The sequence below is a fragment of the Populus alba genome, chromosome 10, assembly GCF_005239225.2.
Source record: "Populus alba chromosome 10, ASM523922v2, whole genome shotgun sequence".
Lineage (NCBI taxonomy): Eukaryota > Viridiplantae > Streptophyta > Magnoliopsida > Malpighiales > Salicaceae > Populus > Populus alba.
Window position 1 is genome coordinate 2339598 of NC_133293.1, and position 19408 is coordinate 2359005.

Consider the following 19408-nt stretch of genomic DNA (forward strand, 5'->3'; position numbering starts at 1 on the left):
AATGACTCAATTGGGTCAAATCCATCTATGCACAACTCAAGATACATGTTCCTTGATTCAACTGAAAAGTGATGATGTACATTGTTAAAGTGTTTTCATGCTTCACTGTTAGAAGGACGCACCATCATTTCATCAACCGCATCATGTGATTGGTTCCATGCATGTGCTCACCAGTCCTTGGTGACATGAATAACCTCTGCAATCTAAGTGTGGTTGGGAAGTATCTAAGTCTTTTATATGCCACAAGAGTCTTTTCCATGCCAGTTCTGGGTTTGTAATGGGAATGCCCACATGTCATGCACTCGATTAGCTCAACATTTTTAAGGCAATACAACATGGAGAAGTTAGGGAACATGTTAATTCTCTAGTATCCTAAACCGAGAGGTTTCATCATGGACTTAGCAGCATAGAAGTTCTCTTTTAGCATGTTCTTTTCAAGTAAAATACTTCTTGCCTATTCGATAATTATGTCATAACCGGCCTCACTCAACCCACAATCTAACTTGATGGTGAACAACTATGCAACAAGCGATAATTTAAAATGATTCGTGCAACCATCCCATAATGTGGGCGCATCTGTATTAGGTTCTTCTTCTATAATGATAGATTATTATTGCTATTATTAACAAGAACAGGGGACTGTTTACTTGAAGGGTTAAACAATTTATATGTTTCCCAGAAGAAGAAGATGCATTTCATAGCTTAGAAAATAGCAATGAATATGTGCTAATAGATACAGTTTGTGCTCTTCCTTTGCAGCTCGTCTGATAGGAAGTGATGAAGTGTCAATTTTATATCAAGGTCAAAAAGCAATAGGTAACGGTCCAGAAAAGTCTTTGGGTCCGGCAGTGTTTGGTATTGTGTTGGAAGTTGTTTTAAAAAATTTGAAAATTTTTTAATTTTATTTTACTTTAAATTAATATGTTTTTTATATTTTCAGATTACTTTTGATGTCTTGATCTAAAAATTAATTTTTTAAAAATAAAAAGATATTATTTTAATGTGTTTTGGAATGAAAAGTCTTTTTGAAAAGCAACTGCTACCACACTCTTAAATATGCGAATGTTGGAATCATGGCAATATTAATTAATTTCTAAAATTAACATTTTTGTTGAGATCAAGTCTATGCCTATGTGTGTGATGTGCAGCAAGTCTATCTGCTATTTAGAAATTTCTTTGTAGCTCGTCTTGCGTTTACCGTGTGTTATTAACATGAACACATCAAAACAATGTTGGATGGAAATGGAAGAGAAACAGAAAGAAAGAGAGAGATTGAGAGAGGCAAAGTGAAAACCCCACGGCCGCCTTTCAGGATTCAAAGTATAATTAACTGGGAAAGATGATAAGTAAATAAAGGCATTATTAGTAGTATTTATAGATTGTTTACTACAGTCTTAGATTGTATACTGACGAAATCTAAGTCACTGGGAGAAGCATTAAACAAGTTTCCTTAGCTGAAATTGAAAACTTCTTAATAATTTACGATCGTAGCTTACTCACAGCTTAAGCAAGTGGGCATGTAGAGTTAAAGAGTCATCCTCACCTTCTTGTGTCCACTTCAATCCAACCCAGTCAACACGTTCTGGCAATAGCTTTATTGTACAGTTACTAGAAAACTGGCAAACAATAGAGAATTAATGGAGTTTGAAGGGAGAACCAATCTTCATTTGGTCTGTTCTTGACCTCCAAGTCTTCAGAACTGAAAGTTCACTTGCAAATATTTCCAAACAAGAGTGAGCGTTGGGAACACGCAGTACTAATTTCCAAAATTGACAGTTTTGCAGCAGGTCTTTGTGCTAACAGATACAGTTCATGTTCGAATTAGAACTTCCTTTGCAGCTCGTCTGATGGCAGCTGTTCTCGGGGACATCTACCCCGCTATTATTCCTTGCTGGCTTATAAACTTAATACTAATTGGAGCCCCCCCTTCGCATGCACTGATAGATTATTATTGCTATTATTAACAAGAACAGGTGACTGTCACTACAAGATTTAACAGTTTTACCGACGGAATTTTTCCGTCGGCGTAAGACACATATTCCATCGGTAATTAATTTACCGACTAAATCACCGACGGATAATTTTCGTCGGTGAATCTCTCGTCGGTAATTTTTTATCCATCGGTAATTCCGTGGGTAATAATATTACCGATGGATTTACTGGCGGAACAGACGCGTCGGTAAATTTTTTTTTTATTACCGATGGATTTACCAACGGATTTACCGACGGAAATTTTTCCGTCGGTAAATCCGTCGGTAATTATTTAAAAACATTTTAAAAAAAAAATTCATTTTATAAAATTATAAAATAATTAAATTACATAAATCAACATTGTATAATATATACTCAAAATGCTTGGAAAAAAGAATAAGAAAATCAACTCAAACAAATTTGTAACAAATAAATAAAACAAAAAAATTAATTCAACTAAAAAATTCATATGAAAAAATGAAGTTGCAATTGCTAAAAATTTAAAAATCCTATAAATAAATCAACTAAAAATTGATCTCATATGAAAAAAAAAAAAAAAAAAAACTCACAACAACATTTATACAATTATTAAGAACAAAATCAATTAAAATTAAATAAAAAACAAATATAGTGAAAAATCATGAAAAAATAAGAAAAAGAAAGATCTTACCTTAATATACTTGCAAGTGAAGCTAAGGAAAAAAGAATTCATGAAGCATATTAATTAAAGAAAACTAAGAGGATAAAAGAAGAAAGAAGAAGAAGGAAGAAGAAGACATATATACCCGAGCATGGAGGAAAAGAGAAGGAGATGAGGAGAGAAAAGAAGAGAAAGAAATAGATATTGATGTTTTTACATATAGTGAAGAAGAAGAAGAAGAAGAAGAAGTAGAAGTAGTAGTAGAAGAAGAAGAAGAAGAAGAAGAAATGAGTCTGTCTCTTGTGAAATAAGCGGATTCAGGTTTTTTATTGGGGCGCGTTATCGACGGATTTACCGACGGATAATTGAATATTAATATTTTTTAATTATTCCGTCGGTAATTCCGTCGGTAATATTTAATTTAAATTTTCAATTTCGTAAAAAGTTTTCAGAAACCGCCAAAAATTACCGATGATTTTTCAATCCGTCGGTGATTCCGTCTGTAATATTTAAATGAAAATTTTAAATCAATTGAATTTTTACAGAAAACCGCCAAAACACGCCGACGAATTTTCAATCCGTCGGTGATTTTGTCCGTAAAGTAAAACAATTAACAGTGCAATTGGAAGATAAACAGTTCTAGAGCTCTCTGTAAAATACCGACGGAATTTTTCTGTCGGTAATTCCGTCGGTAAAAAATGACACGTCATCTTTTTTTTTTTGCTTTGCTCTATTTTTTTTCCCACGGTAATTCCCTCGGTATATACCGAGGGAATCTTCCCGTCAGTAAAATCCCTCGGAAATATTTCCGTCGGTAAAATCCCTCGGAAATTTACAGACGAAAATATTCCCTCGGTATTTCCGTTTGTATTTATTGATTTTCTGGTAGCGTGTGTACTTGAAGGGTTAAGCAATTTATGTGTTTCCCAGAAGAAGAAGAAGCATTTCATAGCTTAGAAAATAGCAATGAATATGTGCTAATAGATACAGTTTGTGCTCTTCCTTTGCAGCTCGTCTTATGGATCATACTTTTTGTGTGCCAACAAAAGTTCCATGCCAGAAAAGACAACAATGCAACCCTTGGTACAGATTTTTGATGGATATTACATACAACATCCACCTTCGTTTTGTTTTTTGTGTTAGTACGAAGAAAAATCTGAAGAAGTGCAATGCTTAGCTGTTGTAGTGTACTAACCGATCTTGCAGTAAAATTGGGACCCTCCTGTTCAAGGTAGAAGTGGTCAGAAAGCAATAGGCAATGGTCCAGAAAAGTCTTCGGAACTTGGATACATAGATATTGTCTGATCTTCACGTGGTGCTGAATTTTGAACTGAGGGTTGAATTATTCAATTGCGAATCTTTCCTCGCAAGGATTGGTGACTAAACAGGAGCATTGAGTGTTGGAAACACGACAATATTAATTAATTTCCAAAATTAACATTTTTGTTGAGATCAAGTCTATGCGAGTGATTTGCGGCAACTCTACAGGCTAATTAGAACTTTCTTTGTAGCTCGTTTAGCTAGTGTTAAGCGTGTTATTGACATCAATGTATTAAAACAATGTAAAAATATGTTAGGAATACAAAAATGTTGATTTTTTGTTAAAAAAAACATAAAAATATTACTTTAATATATTTTTCAAATAAAAAAAACACTTTAAAAAATAATTTTTACCATACTAGCATATACTTTAAGAATAGACACACAACAATATTGATTTTCTAAAAGGATCAAATAGTGTTTTAGGTGTTGCTATTTTTTCTTTAATTAACTAATTCTTTTAGTATTAAAAGTAATTAAATAGTTATTTGACCAATTTTAATCATGCTTATTTCAGTAATATTTTTTTAAAAAAAATACTTTTCTCTCTTATCAATCTTTCAATTTATATACTTTGATTTTTTTATTTTTTCTTTTTCTATTTTAAATTAAAAAAATAATTTAACTATGAGATTATATAAACAAATAATTAAAAAATATATATGCAATAAAAAATAAAGATTGTAAATCTTTTACTTGAATGGTTAAGGAGTATTTATAACCCTTTTGCTGGAATGGAGGGCTTGAAAAGTCATTTCTTTTTTTAAAGCAATAATAAAATATAAATATTTCTTACACAACATTAAACGATAAACAAATATCTATTATATAATATTAATAAAAAATAAATATTTGTTATAAAATATTATTAAAAATAAAAATATAATAGATATTTAGAATATCTTTTTATACTTTTATATCTATTACATCAATTTTATCAATCTCATTTTTATTACTATGGAGAATTTTGCCTTGAATTGTTTGAGTGTAGAACCGCTCAAACTATTATTTTACAAGTTGGACTTGAAGGAATTTCAGAGCAAAGTACCGGAAAATTAAAAACATTACTGAACCATTACCGGAAAACAGAGCAGCCTTCTAAAACCGACAAAGATTGGAGTTTCAAGGTTCTTGCCCTCAAGATTACCAAGTTAGTGTGGGATTTGAAAGATCTTTTCTTTCACTGGATATCTCTATATTATAAGAAATATTTTTTAAGTGGATCATATGCCATGTCATGTTTTTAATATAATATTAGTTGTATATATATATATATTTTATATAAAATTTATAAATGATAATTAAATGCTTGGAGTCCATTGCCCTCTAATGATGAACTAATTAAGGACAACACATGATGGATGAAAGTGAAAAAAAAAAAAATCAGATTAATGAAAGGATCCCTATGCTAGCCATATTAAATATTACGTGAGTCGTTTAACCTCCATCAAAATATAGAAAATCTAAAGTTTAGTATTGACGGTTCAATCATAGTATAAACATGTTAAAAAGATTAGCAAAAAATGTTCTAAATTTAAAGAACACGTGAGATCAAAGTCTCAAACCTCCAACAACAACGCTATAACAAGCAACAGCAAAAGTTTGAACTATGGTATTCTCTTGTCGGGTAAAGGTATTGGTTACAATTCCAGCCTTTGAGAGGAGCTTAGTCCATGTTCTTAGGAACACAAATGCAAGAAGAGCAGCAGAGACATTGAAATTTGGGACTAGACCAGTCCTGGTGAGATTCAGCTTCATGACTATAACACTGTAAATTAGAGTAGGTCACAAGAAATTAGTTGGTTGGTAGATGGAATAAACTATATAAAAATTTATAATATGATAGATTTAATTCATGTAATTTAAATTTAAGAAGAAGAAAAAAACACACATTTCCTCTGCCTCAAAATAAATGAAATAAAAAATACAATCGAATTATTGAATTTCCAAGTGATTTCATTATTCCTATTTTCAAACTTCGATTGTAATAATTCCTCACCTAATTTTTTAATCGAATGCAATAATTTATTATTCCTATGAAAATTAAAAAACAAAATCACTATTATTTATCTCTTAGTTTACAAAAAAAAAAAAAAAACATTTATTTCAAAGCCTAGATTTTCTAATTAATTCCATTGTTTTCTACTATGATAACTTTGTTTTTGGATTGAGAGTGATAAAATTATCATCGAATTCATTTTGAAAATTATCATCGAATTTATCTAGAAGAAGCATGCTAAAAAGGGAATCTCGTAGCGTGAGTATACCTATCCTTAATGGGCGCCGATCAAAGTGTGGTTTGATTTGATTTACTACTTGACATAAATAAAATGAAGAGATTTCTATCGCATTTTTTAGAGAAAAAAATTACTTTGTTATGGGTCAGAAATGTTTATGATATTTGTTTTTGATAACACAAGTTTTGTGGATATAAAACAGAGAAGATATTGAAGTTACATCTAGACAGCAAAATCGAACTCAATTATTAAAACTCGATAAAAATTCTAGATCATAGGTTAACCTCTATTAATTAAAATAATATTATTTTAATTTTTTAAAATAATTACCTTATATTTTGACTGAATCAACTAGATTATAAACTAATTCATCAGGTCATTTAAATTATATTGGTTCTAACTTCCACTTGATTATGAGCTAATCATTCTCCAATTAGTTCACATCCACTTGACCGAGTTTTAATAGCTTGTTACTAATAAATTATGCCATTTTACATTTACTTACCTTTTGGGAGTAAGAACTCAATTTTGAAAGGGACGGTGAGTTTCAATTTTGCACTTTCTTTTTACCTTTTATTGGAACTCAATTTTGAAAGGGACAGTGAGTTTCAATTTTGCACTTTCTTTTTACCTTTTATAAAAAATTTAATAACATGATCAATATCTTCAAATCAACTTTAGTGATGTTGATATAACTTAATTTTTGTACAATAGGATGTTTGGATAAGCTTTTGATTGCACTAAAAAAAACTTATCAAAGCAAAAAAAAAAAAAACAAAGAGCCTCGAGCGAAACTCCTTAGCCAGCTCGAGTCAACAAATCAAAACACATTATCTAAGATATGAAATTGAGATAAGTCTATAAATAAAAAAGCTAAAAAGAAAAAAACACTAACAACAAATATATTAAAAAATGCTTTTAAAAAAATTCAAATCAAGCTAATCCTTTAGAATTACTACCTAGATCATAAGACTTAGATGACCCCATCAAATGCATACTTGGAAAAAAAAGAAGCAAGATTTTTAATCAAACAAACATTGAAATATGAAATTGAGAAAAAAAATCAATTAAAAAAACATTGCAAAACAAAACAAATAGCAATTAAAAAAATAAGAACTAAATTTGATATAAATTATTAAATGAAATTACAAATAAGAGAAGAGAGACTAAATCAAAAGAAGAAATAAAATGAAGGGCTAGTATGGATTTTTTCATTGCCAGCACGAAAATTAAGAAAGAAAGAAAAGGAAAAGAAAAAAAGAAAAATAAAAGTAATTTCAAGCCAAATTATGTTGAACCACCATACATGCGCCATCCAAAGAAGAAGAGGATGCCGAAACGAATCAAATGATGCGGTGGAATTACGGTTACAACTACCTGAGTCCGCCGCACGCGTGAGCCAGAAGGTCGGCTGACTCATATGAGGCATGTGTCAACTACTATTTTGTTTTATACTTTTTTTGTGAAAAATCTGAAAATATCTTTTGGACTAAACAATATTAACAAACAAACAATGGTGAAACTACAACCAAGTCCCTGAAGCTAAGGTTAAAAAACTCAAATTGTAAGACCAATGTAGTAATTCAATTGTTTTATAAAATATGAAAATACAAAAATGCCATTGTGCAGAAAGCAATGAATTATTTTATTCAAGAGTTGCATTAGTAATTTTCTATGAATTAAAAAATACAATTACCAAAATAACCATGTACAATTCTTAAAAAACATTTTATGTCATGGTAAAAATATCACCTTACCCTTGAAGCAAGACCAAAGATAAAATGGCCAAGGGATATAATAATAATTGCACTATTTTAATGAATAGTAATTTATGTCTCGGAATATAATAATGTTGCTAACAGGATTAATGTCTTGGGTAATTATAGAAGTATTTAAGTATGCAAATTATACTCGTTAAAAAAAATAGAGATAGCGAGGCCAAATGAGATATGTCTTCTGATATCTTCATGTTTTAAAATTACATAAATTCATTCTTGAATTATTCTAGAAATTGATTTATTTTATATCTTTTTTTTCCTCCAACGTTTTAACCCCTTCTAAAAAAACTATAATAAAATACTAACCAACATTACCTTGTTTCCTTGAGTGAATATTAATGAACAAATGTTAAATGAATGATAAATGGGTCTAATATTTGTTTTTTTTACTTGGGATCAAGTTGTTCAAAGAAAATATAAAAGTGTAAGCTGATTCCCAAAACCTCTTGGAAAGTCAATTATAATTTTTATTTTTTTATTATTTATAATCTGATTTATATGGAATTCTAGAAAATTTTCTAGTACCATAAATAATATACATTTAATTGGATTTGGAAAATATAGCCTCTTTTATTAAAATTAAATCTGGCCTTATATTATTTCCTTTCATCACATGGCTTTTAAGGAAACTTCATTAATCCTAGAAATAGAAAGACGACTTAGCTTTAATAAGGCTTCACCCTAAAATCTAGCCTATCCTTTCCCAGCCTAACCCTAATTACAGCCCAAACCCTAACCACCATCACCACCAGGTCCACCAGCACATAGATTTGCAAAACCCCAACACGCCACCCAAAAAGAGCACTAAGAAAAGGATATTATTGTACTTTAAACACAAATAAAAAATTAATGGGGGTTTCATTAGAGACTAAGTTTTTGCAAGAACCAGTGCAGCTTTAAGTTGTTTAGTATTATTTTCTAGGCTCCGGAAAGCATCAAAGAAAGCCCTTGAACATAAGAAGGAAATCGATAAACGTTTGGGTCATCCCCTTATCCAAACAAACCCTTATGAGGGGTGTGTGTGTATGTCAAAGTTTCTGTTTCTGTTGAAAAGTTTGGATTTTTTTTTTTTTTTTTGCATTTTTGATTTGTGGTTTTTTTTTGGGAGGCATAGGAGGATTATGTGAATCTTGGTTATAATGGAATATAGGGTTTATTTTCGTTTATTGTTTTCAGGAGGATTTTGTGAATGTTGGTTATATGGTCAAATAATGGAACGAAGAATTTTGTGAATTTGGATTATAAGGTTAGTTAATGGCATATAGGCTTTGTTTTTGTTATGTTCTATTGGTTTTGTTATATGCTTGAGTTGTATATTGAGCTTTTGTACTTGAGCGCTAGAGTTTAGGCCTCTGGGTTGATGTTGTAGCATGCTTGAATTGTCATTTATTTGCAAAAAGTTTCAATTTTGTGTGATAATGGGATGAGGACCGTGAGGTTAAGACTGCAACGTGGTTTGGTGTTTTGGTGAAGACCATGCTTGCAAAAGCTATTGTCAGAGAGTCTGAAGTTATTTTTATAAATATGAGGATCTCCAATCTGATGAGCAAGTGGTTCAATGATGCACAAAAGCTCGGTGAGTATAGATTGAAAAATGATGATTTAAAATTATTGCTTTGTTATTCTAAAACTTGCTGTCACCCACCGATTATGTTGAGTGAAATTTAGTTTCACTCTAATAATGGAAGCAAGGTAATACTTTGTGAACATTCTTAACTAAGACTGAACATTCCTAACTTGTCCCTATTAGCAGCAAGATTTTTTTGGATGCTCTGTTAACTTTAAAAAATTGGGCACCGTAGCTTGCTTATCTAATGGATCTTACTCCGATGAATGAGATTGCGAAATGATCAAAATCTGATTACTGTTGATTCTCTTATATGCTGTTGCAGTGCTGTTTTTTTTAGCCTGGCTTATAAATTCCAGCCTGCTTTTATATTAATTGATGAGGTTGACAGTTTTCTGGGGCGGCGTCGTACTACAAACCATGAGGCATTAACCAATATGAAGACTAAATTTGACTCAGTGATAATATTCTTATAGAGAACGCACAAGAGATGGTACTTGCTGCAACCAACTGACCTTGAGAACTCGATGAAGCAATCCTTCAGCATCTTCCTCAGCCTTTGAAATTGGGATACTGAAGGTTGTTTTGAAAAGGGGGGAAATCGAAAGCAAAATTGACTTTGACTACATAGCAAGTTTGTGTGAGGGCTACACTAGTTCATATTTTCTTGAACCTTGCAAGAAAGTAGCTTATTTTCCTATTAGGGACCTATTGGATAAGGAGAACAAGGGAAACAAAATCTAGTGTAACTATATATTTATCATCGTGTTGTTCCATGCTTCCATCAATTATTTTATAGCATATTGAACTATATAGTTCTCACCTGTGATTTGTTATAATCGCAGTTAATTCTTCAAGGTATTTTTATTGATTTGTAATATTTGCATAGAAATCCCATGCATGCCTGAGGGTGTCATGGAAAAGTTTTGGTAATATTGTGCACTATCCAAAACCAATGACTTCCATTGCAATGGTTCCTCATGAGAACTAGAAGAAATTAAACAAAGTGTTGTTATGAACTACAAAGGATAGCTATTGGTGTTAAAAATTAAACAAAGTGTTGTTAAACAAAGGTTTTTATCTTTCCATTGTTTGAGCTTGCTGTGGATTTTTTAACCCTTTATTGAGTTTCTTCATTGGGATTCTTTCTCAGGCACTAAGGCCATTGTCCCAGTCAGACTTGCAGAGAGTTCTTGGCACATCAACTATGACTAGGGTTGCTGCAAATGAGTGCAGATGACTATCAGGTTCAAGCCATAACTAACAAGCTCTCTATACTCGTAGTATCTCAAATCTTGAATCTTCAGTCCGATAATCAGGACCCTTGAAATATTCATTTGTTTTTTCTTGATATCAGGCCAAGAGAAATTGTATTTTAAATTATTTTAATGTTTTTCCTATTCTGAAATGCTGTAGGTAGAATATGTTGTTTTTAGGCGACTCAAAATTGCAGATTTGTTGTAGCATAGAGCTCTTAAAGTGGTATTAATACCTATCTTGGTTTTTTTTTTGGCTTTAGATATAAACTTGCCAATCATCAATATTGAATGATTTTGTTGATGATTTTGTCTCTGTGTTAGAGTTGTGGAACATTGTTTGTCCATGTTGATATGGGTTTCTTACACTTTTTAATAGTCATTTATGACTTGCAAGTTATAGAATTACTCTATTTTGCTTGCAAATATTGCTGCTGTTGTGAGAACAGAATTGTTTTAATTCTTGTAAATCTATTTATAAAATTTAAAATACTCCAAGAACGGGAGATTGATTTAAGTGATCGAGAATAAGGAAATGAACATATACAAAAGGACTTAAAACATAAATGATTTTATGGTTGACACAAACTATTGCTTGCATACATGGAATCTTTTTCATAGAAGTAACACCCAATCTGCCACCATAGTGTTGTTTCCGTGTCAAATCAACATGATATCTTGTTTGTACTGCAAAATTAGAAAGGCAACACTAATAAAATAAATTGCAGAGAAAAGATAGCCTAACAAAAAATGTGATTATAAAATTTGAAAACTCAAATTGCTTGCAAAACTTACTTGATAATATCAATTGCATTATTTAGTTTCTTCTAGCACCATATCTGCCAGCATTCTTCTTTGTTCTTTTGTTGTTGAGATTCCATTTATCCTCAACCATCCTAAGAAACCATGCAGGTTTTTTTATTCTAAACACAATGTATCCTGTTGCAACTCCAAACACAAACCCACATCCATACCCTATTATCACAGCTTTCCATCCAAATCCATCTCCAAACAATGTTGAATCATCTCCTTCATCAAAGCTTGATGGCGGCAATGATGGTGCCTTATCACCGTAACATTGTTTTAGTACTTGAAATCCACATAAACCCAAGTTTCCTTCAAATGAGCTTGCATTAAAGGTGTTGAACTGCTCTCCACTTGGTATGGGGCCCTCGAGTTGGTTATGTGAAAGGTTTAGGATTGCAAGAAATGTTAGAACCCCCAGCTGCGTTGGAATCCTTCCGGTAAGCAAATTTGAAGATAGATCTAATGATTCCAAATTGATCAAATTTCCTAATGATGATTGGATATGACCTGTAAGGGAATTATGAGAAAGGTTGAGCTGTTGGAGTGCTTTAAGCTTTCCGATCATTTTTGGAATCTCTCCAGTGAAATTGTTATTTGACAAATCTAGTACTCTGATAGTACTTCGAATCTTTGTAAACTCAATTTCTACACCTTTCCATGTCATTTCTATGGAATAGACATAGACATAGACAGTGTAATTTGTTGTCCCCATGTAAATCATCTTTTGATCCGAGGCCATCATTGCTTCAAGACTATTGAAATACCTAGTTGGCAATGGCCCACTAAAATTGTTGCCAGATATGTCAAAAATCCGTAATTTAGAGAAGGAATTATATGTAGTCGGACCCTTCACAAAACCTTGGAGTTTATTAGATTTTAGGACAAGAATTTGGAGCTTTGGGAGCCTTTCTAGAAAGATGGGAAATGTATCCTCAATCTTATTGTTGCCAAGATCAAGAACTTCCAACATTGTGCAGTTGATGATAGACGGTGATATTTTCCCTTCTAATTCATTTCCATTGAGGTTGAGATATTCCAAGCTATTATCCTTTGAAAATGCTGAAGGGATGGTGCCTTGAAGATTGTTCATGCCTAGATGCAATACAGAGAGCACGTTGCTGAAGTTTCCTAAACATTGTGGCGTAGAACCATTGAAGCTGTTGTTGGACAAGTCCAAGACTTGAAGGTATCTTAGCTTGCAAATAGAAGAAGAAATCTCACCTGTCAATTTACTATTGGATGCAAGAATAAGGACTTCCAAGCTCTCTTGTTTGAAAATCGAACTTGGGATCGGACCATGCAAGTGGTTATTGCTCAAATCAAGGAATCCTAATGAATTGTGTTGGAGTTCACTTATATTACCTATGAGATTATTGTTATGAAGGTCAAGATATCGTAAAGAAGGAAGAGCAAACAAAAAGGATGGTATTGGTCTATTGAACAAGTTATTGGATAAAAATACATATTGTAGATTTGAAAGGGTATTTAATTGAGAATGGATAGGGCCTACTAGTTGATTATTGGATAAACTTAAATATGAAAGATTGACTAAGTTACCTAAAGAATTTGGAACTTGACCTATAAAATTATTAGAACTGAGAAGCAAGGAATGGAGATGTACAAGGTTTCCAAGTGACGATGGGATCTCACCATTTAAATTGTTACTTGAAAGGTCTAAAATAATCAGCCGTGTGAGATTATCAAGCGCAGCTAGATCTGAACTTATAATGTTAGAATTACGAAGATGCATATATTCTAATGACTTTAGATTACTGATTAAGTCAATTTCTAAATAAACTGAAATTCTTGTATTAGAAAGATCCAACAGAGAGAGGACATTACTCAAATTGGACGAAGGAAAAGAGCCAATGAGGCCTTCCATGTATGACAAATCCAATGATTCAAGGTTTGGGAGGAGAAAGATGTTACCTGGGAACTTCCCCTGCAATCCACAACCTCTGAGGGAAAGAGATGACAAAGAAGAGGACAGATTCCTCAAGGAATTAGGTGCAACCAAAGACATATTGACATAATCCAAAACGAGATCTCTAAGCTTTGTTACGTTTCGAACAAGCTTGTCAAAAGAAATTGATTCTAGTCTCAGATAGTCATTGTCAGAGAGATCAAGTGAAACCAACTCAGTGAGTTGATCAAAATCATATGGAATTGGATCAGTAATATTGTTCTCTCCAAGATCCAAGTACTGCAGGTGCTTAAATTTCCCCATTGAGGATGGGAGTTTTCCTTGCAATCCACAGTCAATGAGTACGAGTGATGACAGAGAAGAAGACAGATTCGTCAAGGAATCAGGAACAAGTAGTGACATCGTTACAGAACCCAAATTGAGATCTCTTAGCTTGGTTAGGTTTTGAACAAGCTTGTCAAAAGAAATTGGTTCTAGACTTAGATAGTCATTGTCAGATAGATCAAGTGAAACCAATTTGGAGAGATGAGAGATTTCCGACGGAACTTGACCTGCAAAGACTGAGAAATTTAGGTTAAGATGTGTCAGATTGGAAAACTGGTCAAATCGAGAAGAAATATGAGAGCTATTGAAATGATTGTCAGAGAGGTCGAGCTTTTGAAGATGATGCAGGGAGAAGAGGGTGCTATTGGGATGGAGGGTGCCATAAAGCATGCTGCATGAGAGGTCCAGCGCAGTGACATGCCCTGTTTTCATGTCACAAGAGACCCCATCCCACAAGCAGCAGTCTGTACCCTCTTTCCACGACTCTGTCTTGGGATGGTGGCAACGCTCTGAAGCAGAGCTCTTAATGTAAAAGGACTCTTTGAATTGGAGCAAAGAAAGACTTTGGTTGGGAGCACAGAAATGAGATGAAGAAATTGTTGAATGGAAATGGAAGAGAAACAGAATGAAAGAGAGAGATTGGGAGAGGGACAGTGGTGAAAACCCCATGTTTGGCTGGCCTTACAGGATTCAAAGTATATTTGGGAGAGATGAGGAATGAAGAAAGACATTATTAGCAGTATTTATAGACAAACGAATCTTAGATTGTATACTGACATAGGACGTGTAAAACATGTAAAGACGAAATCAAATCTCAAGAAACAACAAGAGTGAGTTAGTGAGTGAGTGAGTGTTGGAAACGCGGCAAAGTATATTAAACAAGATTCCTTGTTGACTTCAAATTGTGCAAACTGAATTGTTGTTTCTTGGCAAAGTAATAATTACGCAAAGCAATGGCTTTGCACTTATATCTCGTTTCTCCTGACCCTAAAGTATAACAGTTTAAAAATCGTGACAGCTTAATTTGAATGTTCAGAGGTATTTTTCAATGAAATTTATGCGATTGATTTGCCCACTAAAATATAATTTCCAAGAAATTTCGAAGGAAACTTTTTGCCAGTTCGAGAGTGAGGTTGCTGTTGTTTTTTAAAATATTTTTTTCTCGAAAATATTTTAAAATAAAAAAATAAAAATTTCAATTTTTTTTTTGATATTAGCGCATTAAAACATAAAAAAATATTAATTTAAAACAAAATTAAAAAAATTAATTTTTTTCAAAAATACTTTTAAAATGAAAAAACAAACTGGGTTATCAACAAGTGGGTATGCAAAGTCAAATTTTTTATTTTTGAAAAATTATTGTTGATATAAACACATCAAAATAATCTAAAATAAAAAAATTAATTTAAAGTAACGAAAAAAAATTAAAATATTTTTTTTGAAAAAAAAACAGTATCTTAAAGAGTCATCCTCACCTTCTTATGTCCACTTCAATCCAATCCTGTCAACAAGTTCGGGCAATAGCTGTATTGAACAAAATTTGCTTCCTCTCATGTATTTAATTTAACTTAATTAAAAAATAAAATTTATTTTAAAAAAGCTAGATTTAATAAAGATCGATATTAAAAAGTCCAAGTTAATCTTTGTTACTTTTAAAATCATAAAAAAATCCCATAGAAAATAAATACAAAAAATAACAAAGTATTGGTGGATAAAACTAAAAAAAAATCATTATTGATTTCCTAAATAGATTAAATAGTATTTCAGGGGTTGCTAATATTTCTTAAATTATTTAATCCTTTTAGTATTAAAAATAACAAAATAGTTTTTTTTGATAAATTTTAAATTATAAAAATTATCACAATACAAAACATACACTTCATTGATGAGAATAAGAATAGGAACACAACAATATTAATTTCTTAAAAAGATTAAATATTTTTCCGGGATTGTTAATTGTTTTTAAAATTAATTAATCCTTTTACTATTAAAAATAGTTAAAAAGTTATTTGACAAATTTCTATTTGCTTAATTTAGTAATGTGTTGTTTTTTAAAAAATAATTTTCTTTCTTATAAATCTTTCAATTTATATGCTTCTTATTTATTTAATTTAAGTATAATTAATTTTAATATTAGTATGCATGCTATGTTTTTTGATTTTATATTAATTATAAATTCAAATATATACTTAGTGGAGAAAATAAATGAAAGAGAGATATCGAGAGAGGCACAGTGGAAACATTGAGAAACTGATAAATTGAGTGATAATAATACGGAAAAATGAAAACAAAAAAGTAATATGTATTTCCATCATTATTTACAGAAAGTAAGGTTCGTATCAACTTTCCTATGTAGTAGTTGCGAGACTTGAAGGAAAGCAAGGCAAAGTAATAATTACGCCAAGCACTAATGACTTTGCACTTATATATCGTTTTTCACGATCTTTGCAATATTAAAACGATGTCCAAACATGCTAGTAACAAGATAATATTGATTTCTTGTCAAAAATAAAATTTATAAAATATAAAAAATTATTTTATATATTTTTAAATAAAAAATACTTTAAAAAATAATCTCCACTACAAACACGATAATATTGATTTCCTAAATGAATTATGTTTCAGGGGTTGCTTATTTTTCTTAAATTACTAATCTTTTTAGTATTAAAAGTAATTAAATAATTATTTGATAAATTTTGATCATGCTTATTTAAAAAAATAACACTTTTCTTGTTTATCAATCTTTCAATTTACATGCTTTGATTTTCTTTTATGTATTTTAAATAAAAAATAATTTAACATGATTATTTAAACAAATAATTAAAAAATATATATACAATAAAAAAATAAAAATTATAAACTCTTTACCTATATGGTTCAGGAAGTATTTATAACCCTTGAACTTTATCATTTTAATGGAATTGAGGGGCTTTTCCTCAATGTTTGGTAAAAAAAAGATTTAAAAAAAAAACAGCCTTTTCCTCGATGTTTGGATTGGAGTAGCGAAAGACTTTGTTCATGAGCTCATAATTGAGTTGAAGAGGAGACATTTGAGGAGAAGGATCGATGATTAAATTGTTGGATTGAAGTGAAAGGGAAACAAAATGGAAATGAGAAATTGAGTGAGGGATAATGAATAAAAAATAAAGCAGTTCGTAGACTTAGCTTTCTTGACTCAAAACTCAGCAAGACCACAAATTTATATGTATGCAAAATAATGCAGCACTAATGACTTTGCCTATTATATCTATATATTTTCATGATCCAAAAGTCTTCATTGACGAGACTTGGAATTAATGGGAACACCACAGATCAAGCCTTAATTAATGAAATTAAGTTAGATCTTCTCCGATGTGCCTTTAATTTAATCGGAGCAAAGAAAGACTAATTTGTTCATGAGCACATTCTTGTTAATTAGTATTAAAAATGCAACAGAAACATAATTAAAAAAACAAAAGTAAAGTAAAGTAAAATTGTGCACAATAATTTCCCACTAAATTGTTGTTTCTACTTTCTAGACGGATGGAAACCAAGGCAAAGTAACATTTACGGCAGCACACATGTATCGTTTTTCTCGACCCTAAAATTCTTTTTTAATTATCCAAAAGTTCCTATCAACTTTTCCTGTGTACTTGTTTGGTAATGTGTATGATCAGTGTATTTTTCTTAAATATTTGTTTTATTATAAATATATTCAAATGAATTAAACAGATTTTGAGAGTCTTTGTGTATGCTGCAGTTTTTATTTTTAAAACAAACCACATAAATAATAATGTATTTCGTTAGTGTTAAAATTTAATTTATTATTTGAGGGATCCATGAAAAAATTACGTTGAAACCACGTGTTTATCGAAAATAGCTGAGAGTTGCTTCTTTTGTCATGCGATCTTGATAGTGAAGAGTGAATTAATTCATTTTTTATTGTTCACGTTGACACAACCAAAAGATTGATGTCTTCTCTCAAATGCAGGAGTGTCAAAGTAATAAATAACCCGACAAGACCGGGGTCAAACCACAGGGAGGTTAACTATATAAATTATAAAATAACAACAAAACAACAATGATAATAATAATAATAATAACAATACTAATAATAATTAGTAGTAGTAGTAGTAGTAGTAGTAATAATAACAATAATAGTAATAGTAATAGTAATAGTAGTAGTAGTAGTAGCAGTAATGATATTAATAATAGTAATAGTAATAATAAAAAGGACTTTAAGATGTAAGATTAATTTGATGATTAAACAAGAATAAAAAACAAATATCAAGGTTAGAGGATCCATTAATGGTATTTCAAACAAGTATAGTATAAACTCCTATTACTCAATTGGAACCACACATAAAGGAGGTTCCAATCAAATTATAATTGTTAACATGATTACATTAATTATCTTATTCGAGTAATGCCAATACTTGTAAATATTATCAAGTATTCATGGTGATAACTTATGTTAACAACAAATCAAGGGTTGTTCAACACAAATCTAGATTAACCATTTAACAAGTAAAGTATGGTATAACCTACACCTGCGCTATAGATAATAAATATAGAACATGTTAGTATCAAGCATTAAAGTCCATGTTGAGTTTATACTATACTTGTTCTTACACCATTAGTGTAACATTTTCACCTTGACATAATAGATTTATCTAAACATAATAAAAGAAAGAAACATAAATAAACAAGATAAAAATATAATTATATAAATAAAGGAAAGGAAATGAAAAGCATAAACAAAAGATTAATATAACATCAAATAAAACTTAAACATTACAAAATATAAAGAAAGAGAGCAAGAATATGATCTTGATCCGAACACCAAGATGCCTAAATGCATGGCAAATACCTCCTTTTATAGTCTAAAATTTAGAACTATTGATTTAATGACTAATTGTTGAGTAGGTGGCCAACTCTTGACTTTGTAAAAATTCTTATCTTCTTGTCTGAATAAAACATCATTGCTAACATCAGAAATGGAACCACCTGTACTAATGAAAGTTCTAGGAAATTGTCTTATCTTTCCACGAAAAAAAAATTGAGGTCATTTGGACTTCTAGAACTCGAGATATAGACTGATTACTGAAACAGTGTCTGAGCTGCAAGACATATTCGGACTTCTCCGTTGTTGCTATAATTTAGACTTGAAAACGGCCTTTTTAAATCTTGGACTCCTATGAAAGTTGTAGGCCTATGTCTTACCGAATTTGTGTGTAAAAATTTGAGATCATTTGGACTCTAGAACTCGAGATATGACCCAATTACCAAATAATGTTCCAGTTTGGATTGCACCAACATCTCTTTTCTAAGTTTGGCCATCTCTTTGTTCTTTCAATTTCAATACTTGAATTCATCAATCAATCATTTCATTTATGTGATAGGCCTGCATTTAGAATGAACATTTACCATAAATTAAAGGTATCTTATATTATTAGGTATGTTATTATAAAACATGATTTAGTTAAGGAGTTATTGATACTTCAAGTGCAAAATGATGATATAAAACCTTGATAAAAATATACTTTTAAGTACTAATCACACGTGAACAGTGGAGAACGACTTCACTATTCATGATCGGATCGGG

At 31.0% G+C, this 19408-nt stretch overlaps 1 long non-coding RNA gene and 1 pseudogene across 1 annotated transcript; one reads left to right on the top strand and one right to left on the bottom strand.

Moving 5' to 3' along the window:
- Nucleotides 1-8638: 8638 nt before the first annotated feature.
- On the top strand, nt 8639-11016 carry LOC118037063 (uncharacterized). The gene is made up of 3 exons (XR_012170793.1): nt 8639-9522; nt 9905-10258; nt 10667-11016. It is a non-coding gene; the product is annotated as an uncharacterized lncRNA (long non-coding RNA).
- Nucleotides 11017-11586: 570 nt separating this feature from the next.
- On the bottom strand, nt 11587-14214 carry LOC118037064 (receptor-like protein Cf-9; annotated as a pseudogene).
- Nucleotides 14215-19408: the final 5194 nt, after the last annotated feature.